Raw genomic sequence first — 20,848 nt, 5'->3', positions numbered from 1 at the left:
AAACTACACACTATGCACATATGTATAATAAAATTTACAAGTGTTCAATTTGCGGTCGTAAAGGCTATATTGCTAAATTTTGTTATAATACACAAAAGCCTAACAATCCAAATCATGTTTGTGCATCCCATCAAGCTTCTTCATCACATACACATGTACACACATATAGTGATAATCATAAACATGCTCATGTGTATAAGTGTGAATATTGTGGTCGTTTTGGTCATTTGACCAAGTTTTGTTTTGATTTGAGAAGAAATTCTTGTTTGCAAAATAATTTTAAAGAAAAACCAATTTTTACAAATGAGCCATGTGCACAACATTTTGGTCAACGCAAACCTTTTCAATCCTTACATTGCACAAATTACAATCGTATGAGTCATGTTTATAATTTTTTATTTTGATCGTATCCGTACACAAAATACGTCCAAACGGGTTCATAACCCTAGGGCCTTGAATTTAAATGATGGGGGTCATGTCCTAAAATATTTCGGCACCAAGAATGCTTGGATGCCAAAACAAAATTATTTTTCTTTAATTTTTTTTGTTTTACAAGTTTTTGTTTATAAGATGTTGTTTAAAAATGATTTTTGTGAACGTTTTTTTTCAATCACATTATTATATAAGAAAATTTTATTTATGTGAAATTTTTGTTTGAGATATGTTTACTTATTAATTAAATGAGTGGTTTTAATTTTATATATATTTACATATATTTAAAAGATTAAAAAATTTAAATCCATTAGAAAAACTAATTTTGAGCATATCAGTCGACTTATCAGTCGACTGATACCTTCAGTCGACCGACGGACTCGTCTGCTTCTTGGGTTTTTAGATTTCTGTGGTTTTATTCGTTTGTTTTGAACCCGACCTGATTGCCCATTAATCCTGGCCACTCATTCTATGGAGAGTTTATCCTATCCGTTGTTTTTCCCTATACCCTAAATCAATGCTTCTTCCCCAAAATTTTCAAACCGATCTTTTTCCCCAAATTTCAGTCGACCGGAGTTCATCGTCCTCCCCATCGAGTTCCATCTCTGTCGACCTCTGTGATCTGAGCTCCTCTAAAGGGTATAAATCTCTCTCTTTCTCCTATTCTTCCCTTTTGGTCAGATCTAGGTGTGTTTCAGATTAGGGTTTCTAGCTCTAGGAGTTATTTTTTTCATAATCTTTCAATTTGCTCTTTAATCATGAATCGAGGCAACAAACGCCTTAGATCTAGTCGAGGAGAGGTCTCATCCTCACAAGCTCTTGGTCCCACTCCTAGAACTCAAAATCCCTCCGTAGAAAATGTAGAATTTTATGAAAATCAGTTGCTTACTCTCGCATTACTCGGGAAGTATCGCGCTCTCTGTCAGTTGAAAATTTTTCCGTGTAGATTCGTAAATTATGAGGAGTGCAAGCATCTTAACGTTAATACTGTTCTTAAAGATGCCAGTTTATTTCATCCTTTCGACACTATAAATGCACCCCCGTATTACCCTCATCATATGCGGTTGTTTTATGCAAACCTTTAAGTCAACTCCGCTGACCCTAATACTCCTTTCATTACATCCGTCGTCAAGGGTCGACAAATTCTTTTTACTGCAAATCAGCTTGCATAAATTCTTAGGATACCTAGGGGAGATACCCTCCTAGGTGATATTGAGTTTGATGATCCTACCATTGACTCTCTTGTTATCCTTCCTGGCAGACATTTCCCTCTAGATTCTCATAACACTACTTTCCTTGCTAAGGTATTAGGGAGAATTCTTAGCTATAACTTAATTCCCAAAACAGGGGGTTATGACCACTACTCCCAAGACCTTTCTAATGCTATCTATGCCATCATTGGCAATAGGGATGTTCTATGGGGGAAAGTTATCTTTGATTTTATTACCTCTACCCATACAAAATTTCTTCCTTATGGAGCCATTCTTACTATCATTTTCAAACATTTCGATGTCGATCTCTCTGGAGAACCATCTATCAAAATATGACCTTTTATTGACGCTGTCGATTTGAATTGCATGGGTATTCCGGATACCCAATATGCTCTTGATGAGCTTCCCTCTCCTGAACCTCTATATCCTGAGCCAACTAGATCAGCTGAGTCTTTTTCTTCTGACTCATCTTATAGGCCTCCTCACCATTCCCCTTCTGCTTCCTCTCATATGCTTAACTTCTTGGCCCGTCGTATAGACAACTTAGAAGAGGGAGTTTATGGGTGCTTGAACGACCTTGAGCGTAGGCAGGAGGAGATTCGTGTTAAGATGATTGGCGGAGTAGATGGCCTGGGGCGTCAGCTTTCTGATATCCTCAATTTGTTGCAGCCATCAACTCCCTCTCCGGGTCCAGGACTATCATCCTCGTGATGCAGATCTTATATTTTTGTTTTTATGTACTTGACTTTTGGTCTGAAAAACATTTTGTTGTAGTAACTTTGATATGTAGTTTGTTTTGTGTTTGTATACACTATGGTTGATATGACACTATTATAGTATGTGTTTTTGGCTTGATATGTGGTGAACATGAGTGAGTTGTTGCAAACTCATAGTTTTGGCTTATATATATATCCATGTTCATTTCCTTTTATCTTTATGAAAATGTGTGGATGTGGTTGTTGTTATATTCATTCTCTATGTATTCTTGTTTCACAACCACCATCTGTTTATATATTGTGGCTATCCTTTCTTACAGGCTTTTAAGTAGGGGGGAGAATCCCTATTTTTTTATATATCTCATCTGTGCTTATATGTAGGGCGAGCCTCTAGCTCTCGTTCTGTTATTTTTCCCCATTATTGATGTTGCCAAAGGGGGAGAAAATTATGAGTATATAGTATTTATTTTGAATTGGTTTCTTTGACTTTTTATGCATATTGGTAAATTGTTTGTCATCATTAAAAAGGAGGAGATTGTTGGGTCCTCTTGTTTTGATAATGATTTTACAAACAATTTACAACTAATATTGTTTTCAGTATTTTGTTGTTGGGTCCTCTTGTTTTGATAATGATTTTACAAACAATTTACAACTAATATTGTTTTCAGTATTTTGTTTTGTGTTTTACAAACAATTTACAACTAATATTGTTTTCAGTATTTTGTTTTGTGTTGTTTAGTATATACAGAAAATCGAGCTAAACAAGATATATTGAAGCTATGCATATCAAGTCAAATCAATCTAAGTCCAAGCTTCAGAAGATTCTTTTCTGATATACTTAGTATAGGATTATATAATGTGTGTTAATTCTATAAGCTCAAATACACACACACATTACATTTGTGAAATTTCATGAAAATAGGTGTTTTTATGCAAAACATTCAAATATATTTTCGACTATACAAACCATGCTAACATCTTTTATTATGTCCATAAAAACATTACACAAGTTTTCAAAACTTGATTTGAGTTAAAATGTCAAAATCAACATATTTGAAAAACATGTATTTGTGTACTTTTGGTTATTTCCAAGTTTTCACAAATGGTAAGAGCAATTTGAAAAATTCTTTTTCCAACAAGTTCATATTCATGATTATAAACTTTTCTAAAAGTTTTATATTTTTTGAAATTTATTTGCTATTTTTTATAGAGCTTTGAAACTCATTTTAAAAACCGATTTAGGCTGATATTGTGTTATGAGTCGACTGGTCAGTCGACTGATGACATCAGTCGACTGATCAGTCGACTGAAAAAAGTGCTTATAATCATCAAATAATTTTTGTTTTGTTTTAGTTGACTGACCAATTGACTGATGAGCTGAAAAATGAATACAACGGTCAGCTTATCAGTCGACTGATGCATCCCGTTAGTCGGCTGACCAGCTCCAACGACTATATTTCTAGCCTTTGTTATTTTATTATTTTTACTGGTTTTGTTTGGATTTTATGCATTGGTTTTTCTTCCTATATAAACCCATATTGTTCTTCTTAGAATTAATTTTTTGAAGAGAGTTTTAAAGAGGAGTTTAAAATGCTTTATAGTTTGTTTAAGTTTCTAAGTTTGAGTTTACAAAGAGGAGGCTTGCATTTTCAATTGAGGAATTCATCCTTAATCTTCTTCAACCTCTTTATGTTCATCGAGAATTTTTTCTAACTCTTTTCTCTAGCAATTTTATTATTAATTTTCATATTCTTATTATTGCTAGTTTGCTAATTATTTTATTTATACTCATTTTATCACACACACCCTATTTGAGCTTGTAGCATTTCATACATCATATATTGGCTTGTGCATTTGTGATTTCTGGGATTGAGCTTACATTGAGTTCTCATCTAATTAGAGAATATTTTATTATAATTGAGCTTTATTATGAGTTACACGTTGTATCACACTTGTACACCAAGAGAAATGTGTGGTGAGAGATGGGGTTGTCCTAAGAGGAGTGGCGTTGGTAGTAATGTCTAGAGGTAGGTCATAATTCCGACCACTTGAGGGAAACACGGGCTAGAGACCAACACTTAGAATGTGTAGAGTGTGATTACAATTGTGTGTGTTGTAAAGTTTTCGGTGAACTAGAAAACTAAATTGTGAGATGTAAACGTTGTTCATATGAGCGTAGAAAAGCCGATTGTGATAGTGGATTTCTCCCCGGGAGTGGGGAGCGAAGACGTAGGACGGAAGATCCGAACTTCGTGATCATCCTTGCGTGTTAGAGTTTGCATTAGCGTATCATTTGTGTCTAGTGCTTAGTCTATTTTATTCGTCATTGCCCATTGTTTATATTGCTCATTCTTGCTCATATCACATTGTATATCTATCTTGCAAGAATAATTTGTTAATAAGTTTTAATAGGCATTAATATCTAATAAGATTAGCAAAAACCCTATTCACCCCTCCCCTCTAGGGTACTTTCAATAAATTCATGGCAAATGATATATCAGGTCGAGTGTGACTAGCAAGATACATTAGTGTGTACCTATTGCGCTCAGATATGGTACTTCAGGACCAAGCAGTTATTCGTCATTTTTCTTAGGTCGGAAAAGATCTTTATTAATTTCAAGTGATCTTACGACCATTGGAGTACTTAGTGGGTGTGCCATATCCATATAAAATCTTTTAAATATCTTTGATATATAAGCAGATTGGTTTATAAAAATCTCATTCTTAAGATGTTCAATCTGCAAGCCGAGGCAAAATTTTGTTCTGCCAATATTTCTCATTTCAAATTCCAATTTTATGCAATTTACAACCTTTTGAAGCTCTTCGATCAGGAGTTCCAATGATGTTTAAATCATCAACATACATTGCAATAATCACAAATTGTGATTTAGATCTCTTTATAAAACACAAGGGAAAATAGGATTATTATTATAACATTGTTTCAACAAGTACTTAGTTAAGCGGTTGTACCACATACGTCCTGCTTGCTTTAAACTATAGAGAGACCTCTGTAGTTTTATCGAATAAAACTCTCTCGAATTAAAGTTATACTTTTCAGGCAACTATAATCCTTTCGGGATTTTCAAATAAATTTCACTATCAAGTGAACCATACAGATAGGCTATGATTACATCCATGAGACGCATTTCAAGTTTTTCACAAACTACTAAATTAATTAAATATCAAAAAGTTGTTGCACCCACCACAGGAGAATACGTCTCTTCATAATCAATACCGATTCTTTGTGAGAATCTTTGGGCAACTAATCGTGCTTTATATCTAACAACTTCATTATTCTCGTTCTGTTTTCACACGAAAACCCATTTATATCCTATAGATTTTATACTAGCAGGTGTCTGAACAACAGCTCCAAAAACTTTACGCTTCGCTAGCGATTTTAATTCACAATCTATAACATCTTTCTATTTCGGCCAATCTTCTCGATGTCTACACTCCTCCATAGACATTGGTTCAAGATCCTTATTTTCATTTATAACATTTTATGCAACATGATATGCAAAAATATCGTCGACGATTATTTCATTTCAGTTCCATCATTCCCCAGTCATAATATAATTGATAGATATATCTTTATTTTCTTTAATTTTAGGTACTTGATTCTATTTTGGAACTAACTCATCTAGAGTCTTGCTGGAGAATTTTTATTTAGAGTCTTGCTGGAGAATTTTTATTGAGTAGCATTTTCCTCAACTTGGTCATTTGTATGCTTTGCTCCTTTTCTTCTACGAGGATTTTTATCTTTGGAACCGACTGATCTACCATGCTTTATTTGTCCCTTTATCTTATTAGCGGTGATAGGTTGTCCTTCAAGAAGAGCAATTCTGACAGGAGCATTTGCAGCTAGTATATGTAACTTAGTCACTCTTTTTGGGTTAGTAAACGCGTCTAACGGTTGATTTGCTATTTTTTTTTATAAATTAATTATCTTTTAAACTTCTTGTTCATATTGTTTCATGCAAGGATCATGGTGGGACAATGATAATTCATTCTAGCCAATTTCTTTTATCAGCTGCTTAGTTTCTCCCCTTAATGTTGGGAAAAGTGTCTCATCAAAATGACAATCGATAAAACATGTCATAAATAAATCTCCTGTAGACGGTTCAAGAAATTTAATTATAGATGGAGATTAATACCCAACATATATTATGGTGTAGCAATTGGAACATAAACCGCACATCCAAAAATTCTTAGATGGGAAATATTTGGTTCTTGACCATAAACTAATCGTAATAGGGAGAATCCATGATAACTTGTTGGCCTGATGCGAATAAGTGTTGCTGCATGTAAGATAGCATGTCTTATGCAGATATAGGAAGTTTTGCTCACATAAGCAATGGTCTGGCAATTAATTAAATTCATTTTATAAATGATTCTGCAAGGCCATTCTGAATATGAACATGTGCTACAGGATGTTCAATGGTTATTCGAATAACAGTACAATAATCATTGAACACTTAAGAAGTGAATTCACCAGCATATCAAGTCATATAGTTTTAATCGGATTGTCTGGAAAGTGAGATCGTAGTTGGATTAGTTGAGCGAACAATCTCGTAAACACCAAATTATGAGTTGATAATAAGCATATATGTGACCATCTAATTGAAGCACCAATTAAAACCATTAAATATCTAAATGGTCCACTTGGTGGATGTTTAGGTCCACAAATATCACTATGTATGCATTCTAAAAATCCAAGGGATCCAGTTCCAATCTTAGCCGGTGATGGTTTAGTAATTAATTTGTCTTGAGAGCAAGCAGCACATGAGAATTTATTTGTTTGTAATATTTTCTGATTTTTCAATGAATGTCCACATGAATTCTCTATAATCCTCCGCATCATAATTGAACCGGGATGACCTAACCGGTTATGCCAAACTATAAACTCATGGCGATTAGTTAACTTCTGGTTTATTGTAGCATGTGCCTTAATTTTGCCAATATTGTTGTAGGATAAACCAGAAGAATATACATGCAATTTTTTTTAGTACACTTTTCTTACCTGAAACAATAGTCGTAATATACAAATATTCAACATTGCCTTCATTTGTTGTCTAAATATGATATCCATTCTTGCGATTATCCTTAAAACTCAATAAATTTCGTTGAGACTTTTCAGAATATAAGGCATCATCAATATAAATTTTGTTCATCTAGGCAAGATGATATGAGCTCTTCTGGAGCCTTCCATTAGGTTTGTACTGCCACAAATTGTACTGACATTTGTTGCTTACTTCATTAAGTAGGAGAAGTATTTCAAATCCTTAAGTATAGTATGTGTTGTTGCACTGTCGATGGGGCACAAATTTTTTGTCATCAACAAAAGGTCCAATCAGAGATAATTCCATATTCTTCATTAAAAGAGTGACATGCACAAAAAGAAAGAAAATAAATAAAGAATAAAATATAGGAAATGTAAAAATATATATGAAAGTCATAACTCATATTGCACCTAAAACACATAAATATTGATTAAGACTTTTATTTTATTGCATAGGTATTTATTTGATAGCATAAACATTACATAGATATTTTTTGATAATGTAAGTATTTTGCTTATGAAAATAATATTATCATCCTTGAACATTATTGCTATCAATCAAATAAGGAATATTTTCCTCCGGTTGGATAAAAAAATCAGCAACATCCAGATGAGTGATATCATTAGAAGGACCACACTCAGTAATGAAATTTGTTTCCACTTTTTTCTCATTCTGTTATAGTGATTCTTGATAGAGCTTAACAGAATGCTTCGGTGTACGACAGATACGCGACCAATGGCCCTTCATTCCACAATGATAACATGAGCTTTTCATTGAATTTTTGTTTAAGTCATTGTTTGAGTTCCCTTTATCCTTCCTAATTTTCTTCTAATTTCTCTCCCACTTCAGGTGGTGAGATGGATTTTTAAAATAACCACCATAATTATCACAACATCCTGAACGACCTCGACCTCCGTCCACACCCACGACCACGACCACGACCATAGCCTTGTGTTTGATTATGATGCTGATAAGTAGTCATATTCACTTCAGGGAACGGAGCAGAATCAGTTGGATGTGCTTCATGATTTTTCATCAGGAGCTCATTATTTTGTTCAGCCACGAGATGACAAGAAATCAATTCAGAATATTTCTTAAAACCCTTTTCACGGTATTGCTGCTGCAGGAACAAATTCGATGCATCAAAAGTAGAAAAAGTCTTTTCCAACATATCCTTATCAGTGACTTTTTCCCCCACATAATTTCAACTAGGTGCTAATTCGAAACATAGCTAAATTATATTTACTTACTGTTTTATAATCTTGTAAACGTAAGTTTATCTAGTTATAATGAGCTTTGGGAAGAATAACCATCTTCTGGTGGTCATACTTCTCTTTTATGCTATTTCAAAAGACAAGGGGATCCTTTATCGTTAAATATTCTGCTTTCAGTTCCTCATGAAGGTGGTGTCGAAGAAAAATCATTACTTTTTTTCTTTGTTCTTATTGGATGCATCATTACCATCTTTAATTGTATCACTAAGGGAATTAGCTTCCAGATGGATTTCAGCGTTAAGTATCCATGATAAATAATTTTTGCCCGTGATGTCTAACCACAAACTCAAGCTTTGCCAAATTTGCCATGATGCTATTATAAAAAAACATGTTAGTATATGATCCATTTATAGTTACAAAAATTCATAAGCATTTATGAAGAAACAAACAAGACAAAGCTGATAACACGTGGTTGATGGCATGTGCATGCATCCAATAAATATGAAAAATAAAATATGAATAATCTAACTAGAAAATTAGATTAAGTACCCCTTTTTTTATTAGACTAACTGAAGACATGACATTTTCTTTTTGAATTAATAAGTTATTTATATAAAATTGAGCATATGAAGCATGATAGATGATCCATAACAAAAAAAAAATCTTATATATTGCATCGAATAAATCTAATATCAATGTAAAATTTTACATGATGAAAATCGAACAAAAAATCTTATATATTGCATCGAATAAATCTAATATCAATGTAAAATTTTACATGATGAAAATCGAACCTTAACTAAACCAATATTTATATTAGTAAAATATATTAATCCAAGAAGAACCAAAAAAAGTTTCTCAATGCTTCAATATGCCCAAATTCTCGATCAATATAATATATAATATAGAGATTAGAAATTTTTACCTAAAAAATAAATCGTTGTGCCACAGCGGGATAGAATCTTGTGCTAATAACGTGTTATAAAGCTAATAGATAACAATATGAGTAAAGAGAATAGAGAGAAAACAATGAGCACTTAATCCTTCAATTCTTCTTTTTTCTTCACTTACAAATACAATCTCATGCCATTAACTTATAGGCATGTGAAAGGGAGATATTACATGCTTCATATTTATGAGAATTTACTTGGGAATGTCAATAAACATCTACAATTAGTACTACTATAACTCATTGGAATACCAATGGACATCCTTAATAATAATATTATAACAATATATTTAATGTATATGTTAATTTTCCAAAAAATCTTGTAGAAATGTAATCTAATTACTTTGTATTTTTTATATCACTCACTAATAGCTTGTATTATGTTGAAATCATCCCATAAAATAGGTTATAGGAATCTTTATTTTTATATTATATAAACATGATTTCAATAAATTGATTCCTTTGAATGAATGAAAGTGTCTGAATGGGGAACTCGCCATTCAATGCCTGGAATAAGCTATCAGTTTAGTTTTTACTAAATACAAGATTCATATTAATGTAGGAGTGTAGACACCAAAATATGATATGTTGATATTTCCTACTTCCGCATGAATGTTTTAACTTTTAAGTAAATCCATTCTCTAATAATTTGTTATCAAACCCTATTAGTTACCATGTTTTTAATACATAATTTAAATAATTGCCAAGTGTTTTGTTAAAAGATTTCCTTAATGAGAGAGAGAGAAACACTCTATTTGGATAGGGGTGAGTGGGGGACAAGGGAAGGTAAGGTAAGAAGTAATCTTGTCTGGGAATTCTTTTAAGTGGGAGTAAGGAATGAGAATGAAAGATAACTAAGATTACGAGTTTCCCATAAATAGGGACTTCTCTTTCCCCCGCAATTTGAACAGCAGCCAAGAGCAAGAGAATTGGCTTCCCAAACAAAGTGAAATTAACTTACCTCACCTTCCCCTAGTAAACTCCCAATAAGTTACTATAATTCTCATCTTGGAAGGACGCATTGTGTTACCCTCCTTTTTCCATTTAGCACCACACACATCGGTCACACACACAGGGAAGGGCACACTATATATTATATAGAGAAGAAGAGAGAGAGGTGAACAATTAGGGATGGCGGGCGGGGGCGTAGTGAGGCTATAAGTATAGGGTAGGTATGATGATAGTATAATGGAGGTAGTGAGGGTACCGGTAGCGGGTAGCGTAGTAGGGGTAGAGTGAGTATATTTGGGTAGAGAATAGGTATAGGTATATATGATATATTATGATAGTATAGTATATACTATAGGAATATAATATACGAGAGAGGAGAGAGAGAGAGAGAGGAGAGAGAGAGAGAGAGAGAGAGGTGAAAAAGTATTTTTATTTTTAAAGAATTGCCATTTTGCCCTCCTTATTTCAACATGATGTTTTCTTTCCTTCATTTGTTCCGCAACTCTCACTTTTTCTTTATATATTACTGTAGAGACAAGTGTTATTTAAAGAATTCCTTAATGCTTTGTTTGGGAGTATACTAAGGGAATGGACAAAAAGTTAAATAATGGAAAGGAAAGGTAGAGAATAGAAGTGAAAAGATACAATGTTGTTTGAGAGTTTAGTAAGGGGAACAAAAATAAATTTGTTTTACTTTGTTTGGGAGTTCAAATAAAGAGGACGGAAATGAAATGAATATGTATAAATACCCTTACATATTGGATGAGAGTATATCTTAGCCATTGATTTTAATTTTAATGGTATAATTGTCTTATCACATTGTAAAATTTTACATTGGTTTCCATTCCATCTCTACCCCCCAAATTAGAGGGGATGAAAATGGAAGGAAATTTAACCTTCCATTCCATCCTCTAACCCCTCAAAAAGACTCCCAAACAAGGTGAAATTGAAAATTCACTTTAACTTGTGTCTATTAACCTCCATCCAAACAAGGTGTAATATTAAGCACCAGGGAGAGAGTTCATGTCAAGAGAGTGAGGGGGTGAATTAATAATATTTTATATTTGTTAAAAGGGAAAAAGCTCATGAGGGATGTATTTGCCACTAGTAAAATTTTGGGCATTCTTGACAGACAATCCGGTCAAGGATGGTCGTTTTCCCATCAACAAAGCGTATCCTTGACGGGCCACCATCAAGGAATACGCTGTTGGAAAAAATCCCTTCTAGGATGTTTCATCCCCGTTGAGGATGTGCTATAAACATCCTTGATAGGGATTGCTATCAAGGATGATCATCCTTGACGGCACCTCATCAATGATGTGTATAATCTGAGAAAAAAATAATGTTAAAATGTTCCTATTTTCCTTTATATAAAAATCTGTACACGATAATATTTTAGTTGAAAATATACACAACTACATCAATGAACAAAATATTTGCATCATAATAGTCAAAACAACCCACATTTTATACATACCAAACATCCACCCAAGTCATCCATAATTCATACATAAATATCTTTCATACATCTGAGGTACGCAACAGAAATGTTCATGGTACCCACAAACATACAAGATAGATCCATAAACTACCCACAATATAAACAAGATCATACACACAAACATGTGTAGAATATAAAACAGTACAAATCCTACAAACATGTTAAAATCCCACAAACAAGTCTAACATGTATAAAACACTATAAATGGTCGAGATGCAAAGTATATATCTCCTATACAAGTGTGTCCAAGATACAAAATGATAAAACTCACTAATGGAGGTCTTCCTCCTCATTTGTGTTCTCATCCCCGGTGTCGGTGGCAGCTCCATTCCTACGAGTTGTGCTCCACACGACACCATCTCCATACTAACAACAAAACAATTCATAAAGAATCACGCATTTTATGTGTCATTTATATGATTGCATATGTTATGGATATAAGCATATACTTATCCACTAGCATGTCTGTTAGTCTGTTTGCCACTGGTAAATGCATTTTGAGAGGCGATAAATTCCATAAGCGATATTTGTAGCCAACACTAGTGGAAAAACCAGTATCGCTGACGGCAACAACGCTGACGGGAGATTCCCGTCAGCGATGTTTATATCGCTGACGGGGATTCCCGTCAGCGAAGTTGCCGTCACAGTTGAATTATACCCGTCGGCGATGTTATTATTGCCGACGGGAGATAAACATCGCTGACGGGAAACCCGTCAGCGATGTTTGATATATATTTCAACAGATCGCGATCGATCAGACTTTCGTTCCCAACTTAAAAAACCCTAATTTCCGTCAGCGCCGCCGCCCTCGAGGACCTTTTGGCAGCTCTGACTCGCGAGCTCGCCGCGGCACCGCCCCCGCTGAACTCGCAGAGAGGTATTTGTAAATTTTTGGGTATTGTTGTAAATTTTTTGTAATTTTAGGTATTGTTGTAAATTTTTAGGGATTTTTGTTGTAAATTTTTAGTTATTTAAGTGTTGATAATCCCTGTTGCAGTTTCCATTTGATTCAAGTGTTGATAATCCCTGTCGCAGAGAGGTATTTGTTATTTAACTGTTGATAATCTCTGTTGCAGTTTCCATATGATTTAAGTGTTGGAGCATGCAAATAATGTGCGATTTGATTGATTGCATAGCATAAATTGGGTCTTGTAAGTGAGATATTGTAGCGCTCCAACAGTATTTCTGAAGTAATTCTTTGGATTTTGGTATAAAAGACTCATTAGCTCTCAAATTTCGACTATAAGCTATATATAGGAGTACTAGCAGACTTATAAGCATTCATATTAAATTTCTCCAATAGATCCATAGCATATTTATGTTGAGAGATTGTTAACATGAATTTCAGATCTTGTATTACCTGCTCCTAGTTGCCTCTTACTACGATATCATCAACATATAAAAGAATAATTATCATGATGATACCTTTGGTCAAAATAAAATAATGAACGATCCATGACAGATTTTCTAAAACCATAATCATAAACCACCTATTGAAAGCTGTAAAACGATGTTTGTGGTGGTCGTTTTAACCCATACACTGATACCTGCATACATATCTTTTTAAGTTAGTTCACAAAAACCTTTCGACTGCTCCATGAATGCTTCTACCTTTAATTCTCCATGTAAAATTGTATTTTTCACATCTAGTTGATAAAGAGGCAAATCAAATGATAAAGCAATAGATAAAATAACTCTATAGTAGCAATTTTAGTAATGGTCCTAATCTTCCAAAGTTTTTGATATTCATGTGATAATAGGGCGCAGAAACCTCTCTGTCAGTGGTTTTTTTAAATTATTTTGTTGTAATTTTAGGTTTTGTTGTTGTTTCTGATCTGATATTTGATTTCTTGCAATTGCATTGCAGGAGATCCAAGCGGGTCTTACGTTTTCTTGGATTGCAGTGCAAGAGATCCAAGCGGTAATTTCTTGTCCTTTTTTGATTCTTCAGTTCAAAATTGGATTTTGATGGGCTTTAATGTGGATGGCTAAGTTTAATTATCTTTCCTAATATGAAGAAGTTTAATTATCTTTCCTAATATGAAGATCAAAATAATGGGGGTTTTCTGATATTTTGAAAATTAAGGGGGGTTATCTGATAATAGTCCTAAAGTTAATGGGATTTACTGATATTTAGCCTTTATCTTAACTGAAAATTTTAATTAGTTAGATATATCGAGTTTGTATTGTGTTATATATCATGATTTTATGAATCAGAAATCGTTACCCCTAGTTTCCCGTCTAATATTGTTGGATGTGAGTCTCTTCTGATATAAACTCACGCAATTCACACTGATACCTGCATACATATCTTTTTAAGTTAGTTCACAAAAACCTTTCGACTGCTCCATGAATGCTTCTACCTTTAATTCTCCATGTAAAATTGTATTTTTCACATCTAGTTGATAAAGAGGCAAATCAAATGATAAAGCAATAGATAAAATAACTCTATAGTAGCAATTTTAGTAATGGTCCTAATCTTCCAAAGTTTTTGATATTCATGTGATAATAGGGCGCAGAAACCTCTCTGTCAGTGGTTTTTTTAAATTATTTTGTTGTAATTTTAAGTTTTGTTGTTGTTTCTGATCTGATATTTGATTTCTTGCAATTGCATTGCAGGAGATCCAAGCGGGTCTTACGTTTTCTTGGATTGCAGTGCAAGAGATCCAAGCGGTAATTTCTTGTCCTTTTTTGATTCTTCAGTTCAAAATTGGATTTTGATGGGCTTTAATGTGGATGGCTAAGTTTAATTATCTTTCCTAATATGAAGAAGTTTAATTATCTTTCCTAATATGAAGATCAAAATAATGGGGGTTTTCTGATATTTTGAAAATTAAGGGGGGTTATCTGATAATAGTCCTAAAGTTAATTGGATTTACTGATATTTAGCCTTTATCTTAACTGAAAATTTTAATTAGTTAGATTTATCGAGTTTGTATTGTGTTATATATCATGATTTTATGAATTAGAAATCGTTACCCCTAGTTTCCCGTCTAATATTGTTGGATGTGAGTCTCTTCTGCTATAAACTCATGCAATTCTAGTTGAATGTGAAAATACTTTTTACATCTAAAGAGAATTACGTGATTTATGTTAGGAGTATTTTATGAATCAGAAATCGTTACCCCTAGTTTCCCGTCTAATATTGTTGGATGTGAGTCTCTTCTGCTATAAACTCATGCAATTCTAGTTGAATGTGAAAATACTTTTTACATCTAAAGAGAATTACGTGATTTATGTTAGGAGTATGCTCTACATGCAATAATTATTAGATCTGTCCGGGGAGGATTCCTCTTCTCGTACAGGTTAGGAATACAGTAGTGTATCGTCTATCTTTGTAAACTTTACGCATTTTTATTCCCATAAAATTTTGATAACACGTCCCGCATTGTTCTCCGTGTACAATAAGCGTATGTTGTTTTGCGTTTCGATCTATAATCGATCTATTATCGATGATTGATACGCATTATAACATCCGCACAGTGTACTCGGAGAACAGCGGGTAGGTGCTGCCGAAATTTTTAAGAAATAAAAATGCATAAAGATGATGAAGGTAGTTGTAGACACTACTATATTCCTAATGGGATAGGTCCATTTCCTATGTCAGCCGTTAAATTCCTATGACAGCCGTTAAAGTCTCTTATTGAAAATATGAGCGTTAGATTTTACTCCCACATAATTTATGTTCTGGTAATTTTTCCTCCGAGATTATTATAATTTGAATTTCCTTGATGTCGTGAAGAAAGTTAATATCACGCAACCGTTAATTTGATGCGTTACTAATAAAAATTCACATTACCTAATTATGCTTAATATCATACAGATGAGGATAGTTCCCGACAAATCATGGATCGATATTCCTCGTATTGATAGATGGAGGGATAGTCGATATAAAGATGGAATAAATCAATTCATACAATACGCGTTGGCAGACCCACGAAAGTTAAATAGTGATGTCGTGTATTGTCCCTGCTGTTGGTGTAAAAATAGGGCGTTGGTGGATAAAAGTGATTTACAAAAACACTTAATATCCGGATTTCATGAGGAGTACAAATATTGGACGTTTCATGGGGAAGGATGCCTTGAAGAAATGGAACTGATGGCAAATCAATAAAGTTACCAGAGGGTTACTCCGCAAACATATCGAACTATGTCCAGGTGCAAGAAAGGAAAATATTAGGGCTTAAAACTCATGATTATCACGTGCTTCTTCATCAATTGCTACCTGTGGCACTACGCAGTACTATGCAGAATAAAAAAACAGTGAAGGTTATTATTGATTTTTGTGGATTTTTCAGAAAGCTTTGTTCTAAAGTTATAGACGCCCGTGACTTTGAGAAACTTGGAGAAAATATTTCTGAAACAATGTGTGAAATGGAGATGCTCTTTCCTCCATCTTTTTTCACAATAATGGTTCATCTTACACATCATCTCGCGGAGGAGGCTGCAATAGCAGGACCAGTCCATTATCGTTGGATGTATCCAATAGAGAGGTTAGTATTTAGAAAAATTTAATCGTTACCTATCAATATTTATATCTATTAAATGTAAATTTCTTTACATCTATATCTGATTAATATTCCTTTTTTAGATATTTGGGTTCAATGAAGCGTCAATTGCGTAACAGAGCTCGCCCAGAAGGTTCAATAGCTGAAAGTTACGTGAGAAGCGAGTGTCTCTTATTTGCCTCTCGTTATATGAGAGGGGAACAAACTGAACTTCAAGCACCCGTTGATAATAAGGAGTACACAGTTCTCTATCCTCGCGGGCTGAACAAAAAATTATTCTAACATATTGTTAGATCAAGCGCATGCATATGTTGTAAATAATCTTGAAATCTTCTCGGAGTACCGGAGGTAAAATATCTAAAAAGAATTTTTAATACCATTTACTCTTTAATTTCTATTTTGACAAAATTTTTATTTTGACAATAATAATTAAATTTATGCACATTAATAGGCAACATCAGGAAAAACTTAAGAATGAAGTTACCGGTAGTACAACTGTACATGGCATTAAAGAAAGGCATATGAAGGAATTCCCTGCTTGGTTGAATAGTGAAGTAAGTATTGTTAAATTTAGCGATATTTGTATTTCATTGATAAAAAACTTAGAAATGTCTTGATTTAATAGTTTGCTTATTTTTGTATATATTTAGATCCAGGAACAACTTGTCCTTAATAATCAAATATCAGAAGAAGTGAAGGTTCACGCAAAGCGACCTTACTATGCTGTAATTCAATATGGTGGGTATCGTGTTTACGGTTATAAATTTCACACGATGGAGGTTGGTGATACGAAGGTCACCCAGAATAGTGGTGTCATGGCTACCTTCTCACGGGAATGTTTCTCAAACAGAAGAGATCAGAATCCAGTTGAAAATAATATGACATATTATGGAAGGTTGGAAGATGTGGTGGAGATATTCTACGGCTATGGTGGTCCAAATGAACATAAATACATGATGTTCATGATTCGTTGGTGTTTTACAAAGACTCAAAAGGATCCCTTTGGATTTACAATTGTCAATCTCGATAAAGAAATTGATAGTGATGAAAAATTCATGTTTGCATCTCAGGTGGGACAATGTTTCTATGTGAAAGATCCTACAGTTAAAGACGAGTGGGTTGTCTTGTACAAGGATTCTAGGGCTTATATTCAACCTTCTACTAATGAAGATGATGACGAGAGCTATATAAACAACTTCAATGAGCCAAATACAGCGATCGATGAATTCTCGTACCCTCAAAACGTAGTGTTTGAAACGGATGCTCCAACAACTCGGACAGACATTCCAAATATTATCACAGACATTAATAGGAGCTAAACAGCAATTATTTGTAATCGGGTCTTTATGTAACTTTTTTTAGTTTGCAAATTGTATAATAAAAACTTTAATATCACTACAATGTATCTCAATTACCTTTTGGACGATATAAATATGTAATATCTTATTTTGTATATTCAGCTTGCAAATGCCTACAAACTTGATGTGAAATGAAAAATTTAGTAACGCAACAATACATATTGTTTTTATTTTCGCCAAGCTAATTTGCATCTATGTTATATTAATTTGTATGTTTATTCAACTTGCAGATGTCTAAAAATATTAACAGGAGGTTATTCGAAGCTAACCCCAGTCAAGACCAATCCACTGAGGAAGAGCCTCAGAGTTCAGGAGAGATGTCAGGTATAACTTGGTTTAACGAACGTATTTTTATTCATGATTTATGCACAATGATAATTTATTTCTTTTATTTTTATAGGTGAGGGTGAGGAAGAGCCGACTCACATACCATTATATGCAGATCCTCCAGTTATACTTCGAGCATACATTCCTGGGATTGAGTGCGGGCCCTTACCAGCATGTGCAGAGGGGTACAGACTCAAGCAGAACGAAAAATACATGCTTGCGAAAAAAAGATTAGATGAATGGGCTCCACAGATTGATGAGATTTTGTCTGATGCAAAAAATGAAATCAGACAAAGATTTGGTGAGTTTGATTAAAAACTTGATCAATTCTGAGTCTATTAATAAAAAAACATAATCAATTCCAGAATGTTGAAATTTGAATGTTTCCATAATTGTATCCATATCTAATAAACATAATATTCTCAGGTTTCTCTTTTCCTTATAATTTTTCTTCTTCCTTTTTTAGTAAATTCTAAGAGCTTAAATAAAAGTGTTGATTAAATAAAAGTGTTGATATATCTATTATTTCTTTTTTGTAGGAGAAAAACTTTACCAGAAGAAAGGACGCCAAGGAAGTGACTTTAAAAAAAAGTTACCACCGGATGGTTTTCGAGCAATTGTGAGATGGGGACATAATGGGATTCCAACCAGACAGTGGGCTAATAACTTCAGCTCATACCTTGGATGTTTGATACGGAGGAGTGATAATGTGAATCCCTATTACGAGGCCTGGGAGCAGCCATTTCATGTCCTGGAGAGTATATATCGAGATTGTTGGGTAAATTCTTATATTTAGCAAAATTATTTTTCAATTCTGTCAATTGTCCATGCTTAACTATATTTTATTTTTTAGAGATATTTCAACATCGAAGACAATCCCGTAGGGTGGGAATTTTTATTTGGATACATGGGAAAGTTCAAGCATTCTCTTCGGGAGTGGAGACATGAGATAAAGAAGAAATGCTTTGATTGTTTCACTCACAACTGGGAGAGGATATACAAGCGAGATAAGAGGGTTGAGCCTGAGCACTTAGCTGCACTTATAATATTGTGGGGCCAAGAGGAGCACCAGGTAAATATGTATAGTAGTTAATTATCATCAAGTTATTTATCTGAAACTAGTGATATATTCCATTGTATATTATACCATGCACTAAAATTCTCTTTGTTCATGTTGAAGGAAAAATGTAGGAGAAATAAACTTAATCGATGGAAAAAAGATTATGATCATCATACGGGGACTACTTCATTTGCCCAGATTGAGGATCAATTTTATAGGACAACGGTATAAAGTCTTTTAATAATCATTGTATATTCTCTCTGCTTCTTAGAATATTTAATAAATAAAACTAATAAGTATATTTTAAATCTCAGAACGCTCCCTTTATCCCACTACCAGAACTGCACAGGAGAACGGTGGTTCAATTTAAGAAGGGGTACGATGACGATGAGGCTAAGAAACAAAAGCTAGAATTGGCCAAGAAAATGCAGGTTAACTAATTATCTTAGCTCTTATTAGCCTGTTATCATGTAGTGTTTCTATTGTTTGTACTCTTCTTTTGGTCATCTTATTAGCCGAGTTACTATGACCCATTCGTATGAGGGGCTTGCTTGTTAGGATATAAAAAGCTGTTTATTTTCATTTTTGCACTAGAGGATGAAGTAGAAACTGCTATAAGATATTGATTTGTATAAATCTAAGTTTAGATAATGTCAAGCATTTTCTCAAGTTGAAGAGCAAAGTCATGTCCCTTTTGCAAAGTCTTAAAACTGTATGATAGGCCAAAAAAGTAGCAGTCATGTAATCATTATATGTTCTATATAATTATTTATTAGAGATAATAGCTTCAACTCTTGAATGCATGTAGATGTGTATGTATGCATCTATATGAAATCTCTGTTTATTATAAGAATTAAACACACTGACACACATATGCATACATACGCACACATCACACACACACAACACACACACACATATGCATACATGTGTATAAGTATGTAAGTGTGTGTGCATTCTAAAATCATGTATTCAAATAACAGTTTGCATTCTAAAATCATGTAAGTGTGTGTGCATTCTCCACCGTAGCCTTTTTATTCTTTCATCACATTTGTCATCTCTTTTTGCATGTTTTAATGATTTCATGCTTGATCTTTTGATGACAATGACTATTAGCAAAGATTCGGTATTAATACCTCGTTATTATGAAAAAAAACTGCTCCCAACTAAATTTAATGGCTAAATTATCGAATTGGTATATAATTATTAGATGATATACCAAAAAAAAACACAATGTGCTTTTAATGCGCTTATCAGACTCTTAAGAGAGTATTGCATATTTACTTTCAGATAGCTATAAATATGAGGGGCTTGCTTGTTAGGATATAACAATGCATAAGATATAACAATGCATAAGAAACAACTATTTATTAGCACTTAACACCCTTCTTCACATGTACTTTTATGTTGCACAAAACACCCTTCACATGTACTTTTATTTTACTTGTTCAGGTAAATATCTTTTATTTTTGAAAGGCTAATTCTTAAATTTATTTTTTGGACTTCTAGGAAGCTCTGGAAAACACGTATTCTGAGGTTGTTACACAGAGCCAAGAGCCCC

At 33.6% G+C, this 20,848-nt stretch overlaps 1 long non-coding RNA gene across 1 annotated transcript; it reads left to right on the top strand.

The window, feature by feature from the left end:
• Nucleotides 18,947-19,496, top strand: LOC109848310. Its single transcript, XR_002248764.1, has 3 exons — nt 18,947-19,005; nt 19,081-19,299; nt 19,408-19,496. It is a non-coding gene; the product is annotated as an uncharacterized LOC109848310 (long non-coding RNA).

The sequence above is a fragment of the Asparagus officinalis genome, chromosome 7, assembly GCF_001876935.1.
Source record: "Asparagus officinalis chromosome 7, Aspof.V1, whole genome shotgun sequence".
Lineage (NCBI taxonomy): Eukaryota > Viridiplantae > Streptophyta > Magnoliopsida > Asparagales > Asparagaceae > Asparagus > Asparagus officinalis.
This window is presented reverse-complemented; position numbering and strand designations above follow the sequence as displayed.